Source organism: Mustela nivalis (assembly GCF_964662115.1).
Source record: "Mustela nivalis genome assembly, chromosome: 1".
Classification (NCBI taxonomy): Eukaryota; Metazoa; Chordata; class Mammalia; order Carnivora; family Mustelidae; genus Mustela; species Mustela nivalis.
In genome coordinates, this window is record NC_139020.1 from 101,142,714 (window position 1) to 101,160,002 (window position 17,289).

The 17,289-nt window shown below is 37.4% G+C and overlaps 1 long non-coding RNA gene across 2 annotated transcripts in view; it reads right to left on the minus strand.

The window, feature by feature from the left end:
* Positions 1-17,289, minus strand: part of LOC309871611 — a 195,065-nt gene that overhangs the window by 115,694 nt on the left and 62,082 nt on the right. The window contains exon 3 of one of the 2 annotated variants that reach the window (XR_014315374.1): positions 12,326-12,351. The exons of the other annotated variant lie outside the window; for it this stretch is intronic. This is a non-coding gene — a long non-coding RNA (uncharacterized lncRNA). Of the gene's footprint in view, positions 1-12,325; positions 12,352-17,289 lie in introns of those variants that run through there. 2 annotated transcript variants of the gene reach the window in all.

Genomic DNA, 17,289 nt, shown 5'->3' on the forward strand with positions numbered 1-17,289 from the left:
TATTTCTAGGCTCTCTGTTCTGTCCCACTGACCTTCGTGTCTGTCTATGTGATCTATAGCTTCCATTGATTTTGTGTCAGGACCATACTATTTTGATTACTACAGCTTTGTAGATTATCTTGATATCTAGAATAGAGAAACTCAAGATTTCCAAGATTGCCTTGGCTATTTGGGGTCTTTTGTGGTTTCATACAAATTCTAAGATTATTTGTTCTAGTTCTGTGAAAAATGCCACTGATATTTTGAGAGGGATTGTATTAAATCTGTAGATTGCTTTAGGTAGAATAAACATTTCAACCATTTGCTCTTTCAATCCATAGGCAAGGAAAGTGTTTCCATTTCTTTGTATCCTTTTTAATTTCTTCCATCAGTGTTTTATATTTTTCATGCTGCAGTTTTTCAACTATTTAGTTAAGGTTATTCCTAGGTATTTTATTACTTTTGGTGCAATGGTAATTAGGATTCCTTTCTTAATTTCTCTTTCTGCTGATTCATTATTAGTATATAGGAATGCACCAGATTTCTGTACATTGATTTTGTATCCTGTGACCTTACTGAATTCATTTATTAGCTTTTGTAGTTTTTTCATGGAGTCTTTAAGGTTTTCAATCTATAGTAACATATCATCTCCAAACACTGAAAGTTTTACTTCTTCCTTACCAATTTGGATGCCTTTTCTTTTTGTTGTCTGAATGCTCTGGCTAGGACTTCCAGTACCATGCTGAATAAAAGCAGTGAGAGTGAACATCCTTGTCTTTTTCCTTGTCTTAATGGAAAAGCTCTCAGTTTTCCACCATTGAGAATAAAGTTCACTGTGAGTTTGTCATATAAAGCCTTTATCTTTCATATAATCATATATGTTTCATCTAAACCTAATTTGTTGAGGTTGTATTTTATCAAATGATTTTCTGCATCTACTGAAATGATCATATGGTTTTTATCATCTCTTGTTGCTGTGATGTATCACATTGATTGATTTGTGAATACTGAACCACCCTGGTATCCTAGGAACAAATTTCACTTGATCATGAAGAATTATTTTTTTAATGTATTGGTGAATCCAATACTTTTCCAATATTTTTTCACCAATATTATGTTAGCGTTTTTTCCATCTATATTCATCAGAGGTACTCGTCTGTAGTTCTCTTTTGTTGTAGTGTCTTTATCTAATTTTGATATCAAAGTAAAGCTGGCCCCAAAGAATGAATTTGGAAGTTTTAATACTTTTTCTATTTGGAGTAGTTTGAGAAGAATAGGTATTAACTCTTCTTTAAATTTTAGGTAGAGGGGCACCTGGGTGGCTCATTGAATGCCTTTAGCTCGGGTCATGTTCCCCAGGTTCTGGGACCGAGCCCCACATCAGGCTCCCTGCTTAGCAGAGAGCCTGCTTCTTTTCCCTCTGCCTGTTGCTCTGCCTGCTTGTGCACTCCAACTCTCTATCTTATTTATAAATAAATAAAATCATTAAAATAAATAAATAAATATTTGGTAGAATTTGCCTTTGAAGCCATCTGGTCCTGGACTTTTGTTTGTTGGAAGTTTTTTGCTTGTTGATTCAATTTCTTTGCTGATTATCAGTCTGTTCAAATTTTTTATTTCTTCATGTTTTAGTTTTGAGAATTTATGTTTCTTGGAGTTTATTCATTTCATCTAGGTTGTTCAGTTTGTTGGCATATGATTTCTTGTAATATTCTCCTACACTCCTTTGTGTTTCTGTGGTGTTGACTATTACTCTGCTTACATTTCTTACTTTGTTTATTTGAGTCCTTTCTTTCTCTGAGCTTGAGCAGCAGAAGAAGGGGCAGCAGGAGAAGGGGAGAGAGAATCTTGAGCTGGTTCCATGCTTAGTGCAGAGCCCAACACTGGGCTCAATCTCACAACCCTGAAATCATGATCTGAGGCAAAGTCAAGAGTTGATAATTAATCAAATAAGCCACCCAGGCACCCCAGAGTCTTCTCTTTTTTTGATGAGGTATGGCTAGAAGTTTATCGGTTCTGTTGATGTTTTCAATTAACCAGCTCCTGTTCTGGTTTTTTGTTTGCTTTATTCATTTTTTTTGTTAGTTGTTTTGTTTCTATTTTGTTTATTCTGCTCTAATCTTTATTATTTCCTTCCTTCTGCTGGTTTTGGGTTTTGTTTGTTCTTCTCTTTCTAGCTCCTTTAAGGTGTAAGGTTAGGCTGTTTGAGATCTTTCTTGCTTCTCTTGAGGTAGGCCAGGATTGCAATAGTCATCCCCCTTAGAACAGCTTTTGCTTCATCCCAAAGATTTTGAAGCACTGTGTTTTCATTTTCATTGGTCTCCATGTATTTTTTTAATTTCCTCTTTGATTTCTTGCTTGACCCATTCATTGTTTAGTTGCATGTCATTTAATTTCTGGATATTTGTGTTTTTTCAGATTTGTTCTTGTAGTTGACTTCTAGTTCACAGCATTGTGGTCAAAAAAGATGCATGGCATGACTTCAAATTTTCTTATAATTTGTTAAGATTTATTTTGTGCCTTTATATGTGATCTAGCCTGAAGAATGTTCCATGTGCACTTGAAAATAATGCATATTCTGCTGTTTTAGAATGGAATGTTCTGAATATATCTGTTAGCTCCATCTAGTCCTATGTGTCATTCAAAGCTACTGTTTCTTTGTTGATTTTGTATCCCTCAATGTGAGTTGTCAAAGTCCCCTACTATTATTGTATTACTATCAATTACTTCCCTTTGTTACTAGCTGCTTTATATACATAAGTGCTCCCATGTTGAGTGTATAAACATTTACAGTTACTATATCTTCTGGTTGGATTTTTCCCTTTATGATTATGTGATGTCCTTTCATGTCTCATGTTACAGTCTTTGTTTTAAAGTCTATTTTGTCTGATAGAACTATTGCTACTCCAGCTTTCTTTCCACTTCTATTTGCATGATAAATGTTTTTCCATCCCTTCACTTTCAATCTGCATTTGTGTTTGGGTCTGAAAGGGGTCTTTTGTAGGTAGCATATAGATGACTCTGGGTTTTTTTTTGTTTTTGTTTGTTTGTTTTTGTTTTTTAATCTATTCTGGCACTCCACATCTTTTGATTGGAGCATTTAGTCCATTTACATGCAAAGTAATTAATGCAGGTATGTCTTTATTGCCATTTTGTTATTTGTTTTATGACTGTTTTGTAGCTCTGCTCTGTTCCTTTCTTCTCTTGCTCTCTTCCCTCATGATTTGCTGGCTATCTTTAGTGATATATTTGGATTCCTTTCTCTTTATTTTTTGACATCTATTACTGGTTATTGATTTATAGTTAACCATTATGTTTATATATAACATCTTATGTATAGAGCAGCCTATATTAAGTTGATGGTTGCTTAAATTTAAACCATTCTTTACTCTCCCTTCCCCTCCCCCCCAAATTTTAGGTATAGTGTCTTACTTTACATCCTCTTATTTTGTGAATCTCCTGATTTTTATAGATTCACTTAATTTTACTGCTTTTATGCTTCCTACTTCTCTTACTCCTGCTTATATTCTTTCCTTTGACATTTCTTATAGCGCTGGTTTAATGTTCATGAATTCCTTTAACTTTTATTTGTTTGGGAAGTTCTATCTCTCTCTCTATTCCAGATGAAAGCCTTACTGGATAGAGCATTCTTGGTTGCAGGTTTTTTTCTTTCAGTACTAAAAATATGTTATGCCACTTTCTTCTGGCCTGCAAAGTTTCTGCTGAAAAATCAGCTGATAGCCTTATGTAATTTTCTTTGTACATAATTGGTTTATTTTCTCTTGTTGCTTTTAAAATTCTCTCTTTATCACTGCTTCTTGTCATTTTTATTACTGTGCCTCAGTATGGACTTCCTTGGGCTAATTTTGTTGAGAATTCTCTGTGCCTCCTGGATCTGGATTTCTGTCTCCTTCCCCAAATTTAGGAAGTTTTTTAGCTATTATTTCTTCAAATAATTTTTTTTCTTCCTTTTCTTGTTCTTCTCCTTCTGGAATCCCTACAATGCAAATGCTATTAAAGGTGTCACTGAGTTCCCTAAGACTATTCTTCTCCCCCTTTTTTATTTATTTATAATGGCTGAGATCGTGCCTGTCTTAGGTTGCCAATCCTCAACACACATGCTTACCCGTCATCGGGTACTCTCCCTGGTCGAAGAGCCCCTGTCTTAGGTTGCTATGGTGTGGGATCAGTCTTACCCGTCTTTGACTACCGATCTAGCATACTTAGCCATATCTGGGGGGAGGTACCAGCTTCAGGAGCCATCATGGCTTGAACCATGAGGTGTTATTGTCATTGATTGCGACGGACACAGCCACACACCCAACGTAACATTAGTACGTTAGCTGTGATTAAGAGAACAGCCATGGCACCAAGTCCGGCCCACTGTTTGAGGAACGAAACAGATTGCTGTAACATTTTTTTTTCCACTCACTAACAGGTGCAATAGTTACTTTGGTAGAATTTATGGATATAATTTGAGCTCATAATTGCCTAGTTAAATTTTGAAATTGACGGTTCCAGGTACCATTAAGCATATTTCCTAACTGTCTAGAGAGGTTAGCTGCTAAGGATAAGTTGTTATGAGCTATAGGGGTGATACAAAGTCCGGCCATATTATGTATGCATCCTATTGACACAATTGACTCTAGGATATCAAGTTGTTCCTGTACAAGATCAACCCTTTGATTTACAATAAGGATCCCAGCATGCAAATGTCCGTTAATTTGTTCTTGCGTAGCCAATGCTTCAGCGACCATTCCTGTGACGTTGTTGAGCATGGCGGCTGTCTGTACCAAGGTTGTCAACGCTACCGCGGCAGCAGTAGCAGCGGCGGCGGATGCTGCGATAGCTGCAATAATGGCTGCTGTTATTCCAAAGTCTCGTTTATGTCGAAGCAGCACCGGCAGGTTGTTGGGGTTCACCTGTACTGGCATCGGGATATACGTCGGAATCTTGGCTATTACTGCCGAGTCTCCCACCGTGGCGTTCCAACATTCTGATAGCAGACAATTCTGGGACTCACAAGAGAGACTAGATGACTTGTTAATAGTAGAAGCATTAAAAACTATTAAGAGAAAGGGAGCTCTAACACAGACGGGCGTTGGTGAGTAACTTATGTGCTTAGCTGAGGTGCAATCGCAAGTAACATTTGTTTCAAATCGAGAGCCTACATGATAGTTGTATGTACAGTTACGCCATGTAGACCCATTAATAAAGTGAAGGCTTTCCAAGCCTGTACATGCCTGTGCAGTGTTGCAGAGCAGCCACCTATCTAGAAGGTGAGCTGACGCGCCTTGCGCCGGGTCTTGGTAGGTATAATTATAGCCAAAAAAGGTGGAGTTAGAGTAAGTGGGGATTTTAGGACTGAATGAGAATCCTGTTCCCACCCAAACTCCTGAGAGGCTACTATGGCAGCCACTCGTGCGGTGCAGCTCGCACAATAGCAGGCCTTGGTGCAGCAAGGTTTATACGGAGGAGGCCCCTCGTAAGGTGGCGCTGTTGGGGCTGGGCGCGTGGGCATAAGATCTAAGTTATCTACCACTTCCGTCTTTGTTTGTAACTGCACCATGGCTCCTTCTTCCGCTTTTAATTTCAGCTGCGCCATAACTTCCCCTTGCATTTTGAGCTGCGCCATAGCCTTCTTTAGCTCTTCCTCCTTTTTTGCAAGCTCCTTTTGCATCTTGCTCACCTTTTGGCTTTTGGGCGATTTCCCTCCTCTGCTCCTTTCCAAAAACCAGGGAGCCGTTTGTCCCACTTCTCTCAAAAACAAATGAGCTGTTTTATTTTTTAAAGGAGTACCAAATGCTTTAAGGATATCAGAAAGCGGCCCCAGCATTTTATATGTGGCCATCTCGTTTCCCATCCCGGAAAGCTTTACTCTCATCCTTATCCTAGGAACTTTGCAGCCATCTCGTTTCCCATCCCGGAAAGCTTTCTACGCTCGTCCTCGACTTGAGGAACTTTCCCTGTCACTAGACAGAAATAGGTGCACTCTTTACCTGATCGTCGCCGACTCTGTGCGTCTCTCACGATGAGATTCCCGGGTTTCGGCACCACTTGTCGCTCTCGGCCCGCAAGAACGACTCGGAGACTCACGTAGCGGCGAACCTTCTTCTTTAATCGCTTTTTTCTTCTTCTCCCTTTACCCTCGGCACATGCGTTTTTATACAGGCAGTGTTACCCAATCACAATGCAGTGCTCATGCACCTCCCGCGAGAGTGGACCTAAATGAACAGCCAATCATATTCAGTCCCTTACGGCTCTTAGAGTAGGCCTCCTGTACCGGCTCCCGACATATTCTCATTTTGTATAGCTTTTTTTTCCTCTCACCTGTCCAGCCTGATTATTTTCCTTTAATCTATGCTTCAGGATGCTGATTCATTCTTGTGCTTCATAGTCTACTATTTGTTCCATCTAGAATATTTTTTATTTCATTTATTGTGTTCTCATCTCTGATTGGTCTGTTTTTATCTCATTGTTAAGGATCTCACTGATAACTTGGACTTTTTTCTCAAGTCCAGTGAATATGATCATCACTTTAAACTATTTACCAGACATATTACTTATCTCTATTTTGCTTAGGTCTCTTCTGTGATTTTGTCCTCCTCTTTGGTTTGGGACATATTGCTCTGTCTCCTCATTTTGTCTAACTTCCTGTGTCTATTTCCGTGTTTGGAAAGTCAGCTATGTCTCCTGCACTTGAAAGTAGTGGTCTTATGAAGAAGAGGTCCTGTAGTGCCTGCAGTGCAATGTCCCCTGTTCACCAGAACCTGATGCTTCAGGGGTGTCAACTATGTGTGTTGCATGTGTCCTACTGTTGTGCCTAAGCCACATTTGTTTTTAGTACAGTTGTCTCAATGGCTCTCTTTGCTTGTTGTGGGCAGGGTTTGGTTCCTGTGTTGTTAGTGGTCCAGTCTGGAGTTACCCTGGGCTTGAGCTGAGTTAGACCAGGCATTTGCCAGAGACAGTAGCACCAAACCACAGGGTGCTTTCAGTGTGTTGCCCCCTGAGAAATTTTCATTGGTGGGACCTGAAGTTATACCCAATGTCTTCCCCCAGCCCACTGCTGGGGCCACAGCTGAAACAATGTATGTGGTTTTTTTCCCCTCTCTCTGGTGCAGGAGTCAATTTGGAGTGTACTGGCCCCTCAGGGTTGCTTGCACACTGCCAGGCCTATGGCACCACTTTGAATGGGCACTGGCCAAGGGTGTAATGGATAGGGCAGGTCCAAAGGAGAACATGGGGGCAGGGTATGCAATACCAACAAGGTCTGCACTGATCTGCTGTGGGATGGGGCCTCCAACCACCTGGGAGAACTCCTGCCCAGTCCATAATAGAGGGTGTATTTCTTTCTTTTTTTTTTTTTAAAGATTTTATTTATTTATTTGTCAGAGAGAGAGTGAGTGAAGCGAGCACAGGCAGACAGAGTGGAAGGAAGAGTCAGAGGGAGAAGCAGGCTCCCTGCGGAGCAAGGAGCCCGATGTGGGACTCGATCCCAGGACACTGGGATCATGACCTGAGCCAAAGGCAGCTGCTTAACCAACTGAGCCACCCAGGCGTCCCTAGAGGGTGTATTTCTTTTGGAGTGGATCATGCTCTTAGCATTCTAGGTGGAAAGTGCTTATATTGAGCTGGTTCCTGCTGTATCCAGGCTTGGGGGCAGGGGAGGGAAATGGCACCTACCAGCTGCTTTGTTCCTGGAGAAGTCCCTCAAAGATCCCTGCCCCTCCAGCACAAGCTCTAAGATTAGTAATAAATCTTCATGCATACCTCAGGAATTTTTCTTTTTACTTAAAACGTTAAGATGGTTTCCTCCTCTCTCTGCCTGCCTCTCTGCCTGTTAAATAAATAAATAAAATATTTTAAAAAAATGGTTTCCCCTTCCTTTGTGGCTTAGGCCTTTTTCAGACTATGCTGAAAAGTATGAAAGGGCAGATTATGCACAGTTTTTAAGAACATGGCCGCTGGAACTAGATTACTTTGGTTTAAATTCTACCCCTGTTATTTACTGGCTCTGGAGGGTTAAGCCACTATGTTTCCATGCCTCAGTTTACCTTCTGTCAAGTTAGGATAACAACCTATCTACTTGTAAGTTTGTTGTGAAGAGTGTGTATATATCTATATCTATATCTATATCTATATCTATATCTATATAATGTATGTGAAGTCCTTAAAAGGTGCTTGACATGCAGTATGCTTTTTGTTTCTAATAGAGCTAGTTTTATCACAAGGTGATGTATTTAAATCTCACAGGCTATATGATCTGGTATTTTTCTGGCCACAACTGAATATTTGGCCAGTTGTCAGAAAATTGAATTTCTTATCTCTAAAGAAGTGAAGAGGACTTAGGTTTTTGATAATCTCAGCCATACCTATGTAACCCAGTTACTATCTGAATTCACACTGCCTTTGAGTTTAAATAAAATTAGAAGGACTATCCATTAGCCCAAGTGCTATGTGAAAGTGGTTTGGCAGTTTCTCCTTCCAACATAATCACCTTCATCCACCTCCTCTGCTGCTGTTTTTGCTCACCTATACCCAGAAATCCTTATTTATTTCTTATTCATGCTTTCTCTGAGGGCATCACTTTTCCACCTGACAAAGCAGTTTATGAAGATATTTTTCTAAACAAGGAAGTTCCCTTCCCAACAGGAATTCTGATGTCAGTTAATAAAATATTATTTTCTCTATTTACATATATTACATAGTATATTTTTATCACCACAAAAATATGGATTCAAACATACTTAATCTATTTCACAAATACTTATTGAGGTCTGGTAGGGGTTTCTGAAATATCAACAATGGATCCTGCCCTAGAGAGATGTAGCTCTTTCTAGCCACAACATATACAAGATCAAAGTGATAAAGGATGTGTGAGAAGTCCTGAGAAAGTGGTATGAGGGTTTAGATTTAGATGAACTACTTAAAAGGGACCAAAGAAATGTTTTCAATTACAAATTCCATGTTCAATTTTAAAATGGTTGGTTATAAGTCAGTGAAACCACAAAGACTATCTAGCAATACATGAGAGAGTAAGGGTTATGTATCTCTCAGGGATTATAAAACTTGTTATAATTTTCAGCTTTCCACTCAGAGTAGTATCAGATAGTTTATAAAGAACTGAAATTTTATTGTCTATAAATTCTATGCAATTCCTATCTCATTCTAAGCATGTAACAAAGGCAAAATAATGATGACCATTTAGCCAAAATGTGTGTATTAAGAAAAAAGACAAATATTTATGCAAGGAAGTTGTTAACTTATAAAATGATATAATTGTAAAATATTAAAATGCATAATTAAGTTTTATATTTAATTACATAATTTGATTTTTCATTATTTTGGCAGAAGAATGATCAAAATGAAATGATTCTGCTAAATTAAAAGGACACCAAGAGGGGGAAAACAATGTAATCATCTTTAAATAAAGAACAATGGCCTGTAATTACAGGGAGGAAAGATGGAGACACGTGAAGCACTCCTAAAGCAAATTAGGTCATTAATCTTTTGACTAGTAAAACAAACAATATAGCTAAGTGAGTTATCTATCTAACTTGGTATTACTAATTGTAACAGTTCTATATAGCCATCATAAAAGAAGACTGAAATATTGAATTCATTTTTCTCTAGTTATAGGCTATTGGCTTTTAGGATCTCTATTCAGATGAAGAAGATTTCAGAGATACAAGGGATTTTAGAGGTAAATTTTTCACTAAGAACAGTTATCTCTGTTACTATAACAACTCTGATAGTAAATTAGCATAAATCCTTTTAACATTAAATGTTTATTTAGTGCTAAATTTTAGGGAACCATATGGTCACCACCCTCCTAGGGCTCATTTTAGTAAAGAGGACCCTACTTTCAGACTATGCAGCCCTGTTTCCTTTAGATGACTTTAAATATTGGATTTTTTTTCTTTTATTGAACTAAAATATGTGTCCTTAAAACCTTTATTCAAGGGGGCTCCTGGGTGGCTTGGTGAGTTAAAGCCTTGGGCTGAGGTCATGATTCCAGGATCCTGGGATTGAGCCCCGCATTGGGCTCTCTGCTCAGCAAGGAGACTGCTTCCCCCTCTCTCTCGCCTGCCTCTCTGCCTACTTGTGATCTCTGCCTGTCAAATAAATAAAGTCTTAAAAAAAAAACTTTATTCAAGTTATGCTTCTGTAATCATAAAAATAAATTGAATCTTAAACCTTATCCTACAGGCAGAAAAGGCCTTTGAAAAATTACTCTATCAAAGTCACTAAAAAAATGTTAATAGGACAAGGCCAAATATATGATACTGAAGCCTACCATTAGTAAATTCCTTCTTAGTTGACTTCATTTTCTGCATACTGAACAAATTTTTTACAGAAACATGTTCATTGGTGATAAAAAAAAATACATAACAAAGAAAATTTAAGAAAAATGGCAGTTTCATGCAATATTATATAAATATTTGATTTTTTTCAGCTAATGTTTACATAAGAATATGTGATCTTAAGAAAAAGTTGAAGAGACCAACTAGTCGCATACTGAACACATGAGTTTATCTTTAATTCCCTCACAAAATCCCACTACAATGCCAATAATTTTTAAAGTCATAAAATCAAAAGGATAAAACATGGAAAACATGATAGACAACAAGAGGTGATAAAAATAAAATTCTGAATTTGAAAAGTAACCAACATAGCAGAACAAAAGAATGTGGTTTAGGGAGCCAAAACATTAGCTGATTGACACCATATAATCCCAGAAATACTCATAGTATGAAAATAAGGCTAAAAGTAGGGGTACAGGTAAGACTAAAAACACAAGGATTAATTGGGACTCCATATATACATGTATACATACTTACTTTTATTTGCCTTTATTTAAAAAGAGGAAATGATAAACCAAAGAAAAGAAAAGTAGAGAAATGCCTTCAAAATTCTAAAGAAGAAACATTCCCTACCTAGACATCTATGCCTGGAAACTATCAATCAAGCGTAAAGGTAAAATAAGGACATTTTGGACATTTAAATCTCAAAAAGTATACTTTGATGAATTACATCTCAGAAAGTCATGGAAGCTTATGCTCTACCAAAACAAGGGAATAAACCTTCAAAGAGCAAAGCATGAAACCCAAAGAAAAGGGGAACCAAGTCAGGAAAAAGATAAAGGTAATCCTTAGGATGACTGTGAGGGGAAGAAAGGCCCAGGAAGCCAGCTGAACAGCAGGCTCAGAGAGTAACTCATCCACACTGGAGCATAAGATCAGATGGCTCCAGAATTACCACCAAGATAGGTCCTCCAAATCTGTCTCCAAGGAAACAATGAAACATGGCTTATGTGTTTGAATGATTAATAAGCAATTTACTTAATGACAGTGTATTAAAAACAAAATAAATTTAAGCTGGTGCAGCCACTCTGGAAAACAGCATGGAGGTTCCTCAGAATGTTGAAAATAGAACTGCCCTATGACCCAGCAATTGCACTATTGGGTATTTACCCTAAAGATACAAATGTAGTGATCCAAAGGGGCACATGCACCCGAATGTTTATAGCAGCAATGTCCACAATAGCCAAACTATGGAAAGAACCTAGATGTCCATCCACAGATGAATGGATCAAGAAGATGTGGTATATACACACAATGGAATACTATGCAGCCATCAAAAGAAATGAAATCTTGCCATTTGCGACAACATGGATGGAACTAGAGCGAATCATGCTTAGCGAAATAAGTCAAGCAGAGAAAGACAACTATCATATGATCTCCCTGATATGAGGAAGTGGTGATGCAACATGGAGGCTTAAGTGGGTAGGAGAAGAATAAATGAAACAAGATGGGATTGGGAGGGAGACAAACCATAAGTGACTCTTAATCTCACAAAACAAACTGAGGGTTGCTGGGGGGAGGGGGTTTGGGAGAAGGGGGTGGGATTATGGACATTGGGGAGGGTATGTGCTTTGGTGAGTGCTGTGAAGTGTGTAAACCTGGTGATAAAAATATATGTTTATAAAAAATAAAAAGTTAAAAAAAAAAAAAAAAGTTCTCCATTAAAACAAAAAATTTTAGAAGAAAATAAAACCATAATATACTGAAAAGCTGGATTAGAAATGTTTATATAATCATCATAATGAGAGACACTATATATTTACTTCTTAAAAAATTATGAGAGCTGCCTGGTTGGTATAGTCAGTTAAGCATGCAGCTCTTGGATTCAGCTCAGGTTGTGATCTCAGGGTCATGAGATCAATCCCTGTATCAGGCTCTGTGCTCAGTAAAGTCTGCTTATGATTCTCTCTCCCTTTCCCTTTGCCCCTCTCCTCCAAACTCACTCTCTCTCTCTAAAATAGATAAATAAATCTTAAAAAAAAAAAACCTTTAGTTGATTGGACGAGGCCTGTGGACATTATGGAAGGAGAAAGTCTGATTATACTGATTATAAACATTAGTCACATTACTAAATACCTTCATAACAACATCTAGACTAGTATTTGACCAAGACACTGGGAACTTCAGTATAGCCAAACTGACACATTAAATTAACAATCACATATTCAGTCATTAAATATTTATTGAGTATCTCCTATGGGCCTAAAACTTCTCCAGACTCAGACCTTATCCTCAAGGTCACTGCATTATCATATGCAGGACAAGCAAGTAAATTAACAATTATTTATCAGTGTGAAGCACTATGTTGAGGAGGTTAGATTAAGAGCATCAAATTCAGCCACAATGATTTTGATAACCATTACAAAAAGTTAATGACTGAACCAAATTTTGAAGGAAGAACAAGAGTTACTGAGCTAGGCAGGAGAAAGAGGAGAGACAACGCCATATACAAAAGTTATCTGCATGGGAAAAAAAGATGCAGGTGCATTTGATTTGTCTAGAGCAAAGGATGCAGATGCCACTAAGGCAGAAAACTGAGCTGAGTAAGTGGTCAGATGCCACAATACAAAGGGCTTCATGTGCCAAGCTGTGCCATCTGAACTATATCCTGAAGTCTATGAGAATTCATCCAAAAAGGGTTATACATCAATTCAGCATATCAGAAAGATAACCTTGACAGAGATGGGGCTGGGGCCAGAGTTGGGAGAGTGAGGTGGAACTGAAAGCAGAAACCAGTTCGGAGAATAATACATAGCTGAGAAACTGTGAAGACCTGTAGCTGTGGAGTGAAAAGGAGGTGGAATAAATAGGATTAGCGACTACCTGATGAGGGCTGAAAGAGATGGAGACTTGCGTGATAAAATCAGATTTTGGAGTTAGATAAATATGAGCCTGAGGGCGCCATATCATAAATCTTGGTTAAAGAGGTCAAGCATGATGAGAAAGGTGGAAGAAGGTAAAAGGAAAAAATGAAGTGAAAAATACTCAAGCAACAACTATTACATCTTTCTGCATTAAAAGCAGATTAATTAAAATGATTTCATAGATTTCTTCCTAATCCTCTAAATTTCCTTAAACATGGACAAACTATGCTTTGTGCAGAACAAAACAGGTTTCTTAATGCTCCAGGGTACATTTGGTAGTTAAGAATTTACTTGCTCGGGCGCCTGGGTGGCTCAGTGGGTTAAAGCCTCTGCCCTCGGCTGGGGTCATGATCCCGGGGTCTTGGGATCAAGCTCCACACTGGGCTCACTGCTCGGCAGGGAGCCTGCTTCCTCCTCAATCTCTGACTATTTGTGATCTCTGTCTGTCAGATGAATAGATAAAATCTTTAAAAAAAAAAAAAAAAAGAATTTACTTGCGGGTGCCTGGGTGGCTCAGTTGGGTAAGCATCTACTTTCAGCTCAGGTCATGATCCCAGCATTCTGGGATCAAGCCCCACATCGGGCTCTATGTTCAGCATGGAGTCTGTTTCTCCCTCTCCCTAAGCCCCTCCCCCATCCTGCCTGTCCACACATGCACTCTTTCTCTAATAAATAAAAATTTTTAAAAAAGAATGTACTTGCAAAAGAAATTGCTCTGCTAAAATTATTTTTGCTTCCTTAGAAAAATGGACAAAACTAAAATGCTGAATGGATTAGGTGATAAAAAGGACAACTGTTAGCTTGCTGCCCAGAAATTTCACTCTGATAATTAAACTACAACAAAAACAACACATAATGAAATATATCAGAAATATGCAGAATCTTAAAGAAACAGTTAGTTGTATTAAGAAACATAAACAATGTGTCCACTTAGAATTGAAGCAGAAATAAGTTAATGCTGTAGAAACAAACATAGGTAGAAGTAAAACAAGCATTTCTCAAGGAGAAGGATGAACATCTGGTCTTCCTGGCATGTATATTCCTACTGCTGAGATGCATGAATAAAGCTATTAAAATCTGATGCAATTAACAATTCAAATTCAAACTCCTTTTCCTATGATTACAGATGCGTTACCAGGTCACATGCTTAAAATTTGGCTTCTGAAGTAAATATCTATTTTCAGTCTGTCCCATACCCATATCTTCTTCTGCATAGAACACTCCACATTCCTGAATCCCTTTCTCTTTTTCGGGGAACCACTCCTTCTCTTCTTCTAGCAATATAATTCAGCACCCACCATGCTCTTAAAAACTCAGCCCTTAGTTATAGTAGAAAACAATAGCAAACTGAGCCAATGAATGCAGAAAAACAGTACTGATGACATCATTTAAGCCTTAGGTTCAAACTGTATTTGAAAGCCAGCCATACTTCCTAGACCTTTTAGTCACATTAGGTATTAAATTTTGTATTTTGCTTATGCCACTTTGAGTTTCATTTTTTGGAACTTGCAACCTAGAGCCCTTATCTTATACACCATTATACTATGAATAGGGGATATACCCTATCTGTAACCTATCTGTGAACTTGAAGCTCTATACATGATGAGTTTCTGGCCTTATAAAAAATTAGCTGAAACATCAAAACTACAATACCAACATAAGACTCCAGTTAATAAAGCAATCAAGTCTGACCCTCCAGGCCATAAAAATCTATAAAAAGTGACCTGAAAAGAACACTCTTCTCAAATTATGGTCTTTTTTTTAAATTGCAGGTAGAACAAGTAGAGAAAATTTTTATCTTTATCATTTTCCAAGTTAGAGAAAATGGAAGTGATAGTTTTATCTTAATTCATATAGAGATTACTGGAGTTTAGCTTCCATGGAAAGCCAAGAACACTGCAGCTTCCTCCCCTATGGGAGATTCCCCCTCTCTTTTTTAATTTAAGAAAATTACTCCAATGTCTCATTATTGCATTACTAAAGCATTCATAAATTCAAGTCAGAGACAGGGTAGATGATCTTCAAAAGTAGAATAAAATAAACTAAATAAAATTTAGCTTAATTATGCATTAAATGTGCTTATGAAGGCATAGTTCAAAAACAAAATGAATTATATATGAAATTGAGTTATGTTGCTGCTTTGATATCAAAGCCAAAATGTCTTACGGAGTCCACATGTAGGGAGTTATTAGTAAATACAGAAAGACAAGTTTGATTATTTTTGACAATGATTATATTTTAAAATTTATCATAGTTTTATGAAAAGTTTTATCCAATGGCAAATACTTGTTTTCCCCTTTCCTACTAGGTTTGACAACTTAAATCAATGTCTACATAAATCTGATTGAGATCATATATCATAATTTCAAATCAATATTCTTTAAATCTTGGGTAACAGAAAGTATTTATACCCCTACACAATCTTTCACATAATAAAAAAAAATAATAATGACATCCTCCTCAAATATTATATCATGTACTATACAACCTCATTATAATAGGTGCAGAAGGAATTTGGAGAGGAGTATCCAGTAAAAATAATGTGTCTATATAATCTTCCTTGCTCAAGGTCAGGAGACATAGCATTTGAACCGTGTTATAACATATCATCAAGCAACAATAATGGGTAAATATGTTCCAAACAGAGAGAACAATGGTTCTCAATATGGAGAAGGGGTTATTCCATGAGACAATATTGAATGATGTCTGGAGACATTTTTGTTTCTTGAACTGGAGGGTGCTGCTGGCATATAGTGGATAGAAGACAGTGGGCCTGCTGAACATCCTATAATGCATAAGATGCCCTACAAAAAGGAATTTTCTGGGCCAAAATGTCAACAATGTCAAAGTTGACAAACCCTGAGCTAGGGAAATGGGAAAAAGAAATAAATTAATGTGTTTATTATTATCTAGTAATTACCTATTAGTTATCTACAAATGACTACAAATTTAGCAGTTAAAACAACATACATTTATTATCTCTATGGATTTCTGTGGGTCAGAAATTTGGGGACAGATTATCTGAGTCCTCTGCTTCAGGTCTCTCAGGAGGCTACAATCAAAGTGTTGGCCAGGGTTGAGGTCTCATCTGAAGATTTGACTGGGAAGGATTTGATGCCAAGCTAACATGATAACTATAAGAATTCAGTTTCTCAGATTGAGTTCTTCAGTTTCTGGCTGGCTATAAGCTAAAGGCTGCACTCAGTTCCTTGCCATATGGGTCTCTCCACAGGGAAGCTTCTTTCATCACAGCCAGCAAGGGAAACAGTCTGTTAGCAAGACTATCTCTAACAAAATGATGAAAAAAATAGGCACTCAATAATTTGTGGAATCTAGATGAAATAAACATTAGATATCTGATTGATTAAGCATCTTCTTTGTCTGAGAAACTACTAAGTACTCTGAAGCCTCTATAGATAGATATAGATTATACAGATATAGGTATATGGCTAAAGGCTCTTGACAAAATAAACTATAGTTAACAAAATATTAAATACATAATCATCAATGAACTTTAGAAAAAGGCACATTAAAACCAAATCAAGGAGTGTCTGGGGGACTCAGTGGGTTAAGACTCTGTCTTTGGCTCGGATCCTGATCTCAGGGTCCTGGGATAGCAGGGAGCCTGCTTCCCCCTCCTCCTCTGCCTGTGTCTCTGCCTACCTGTGATCTCTCTCTCTGTCAAATAAATAAATAAAATCTTTTAAAAAAATCAAAAGAACTATGAGAAAAGAGATCAAATATATATTCAAGGACTTCTGTGTACTAAGTAATTTTCAAACATTATTTTTAGCAAATGCTCATAAGACCTAAAAGAACTCTTATAACTCAACAATAAGACAAATTAACCCAATTATTAAAATGAATAAAGGATTTAAATAGACTTTTCTCCACAGTAAATATACAAGTAGAAAATAAACACATGAAGATATATTAAACATCATTAGTCATTAAATAAATACATATTAAGGCACAATGAGGTATTTTATAGTCAGTAGCTATACTAATAAAAAAATAAAATGGAAAATAACAAGTTTTGAAAGTACTAGAAAAATTATAACTCTCATACATTACTGATGTGA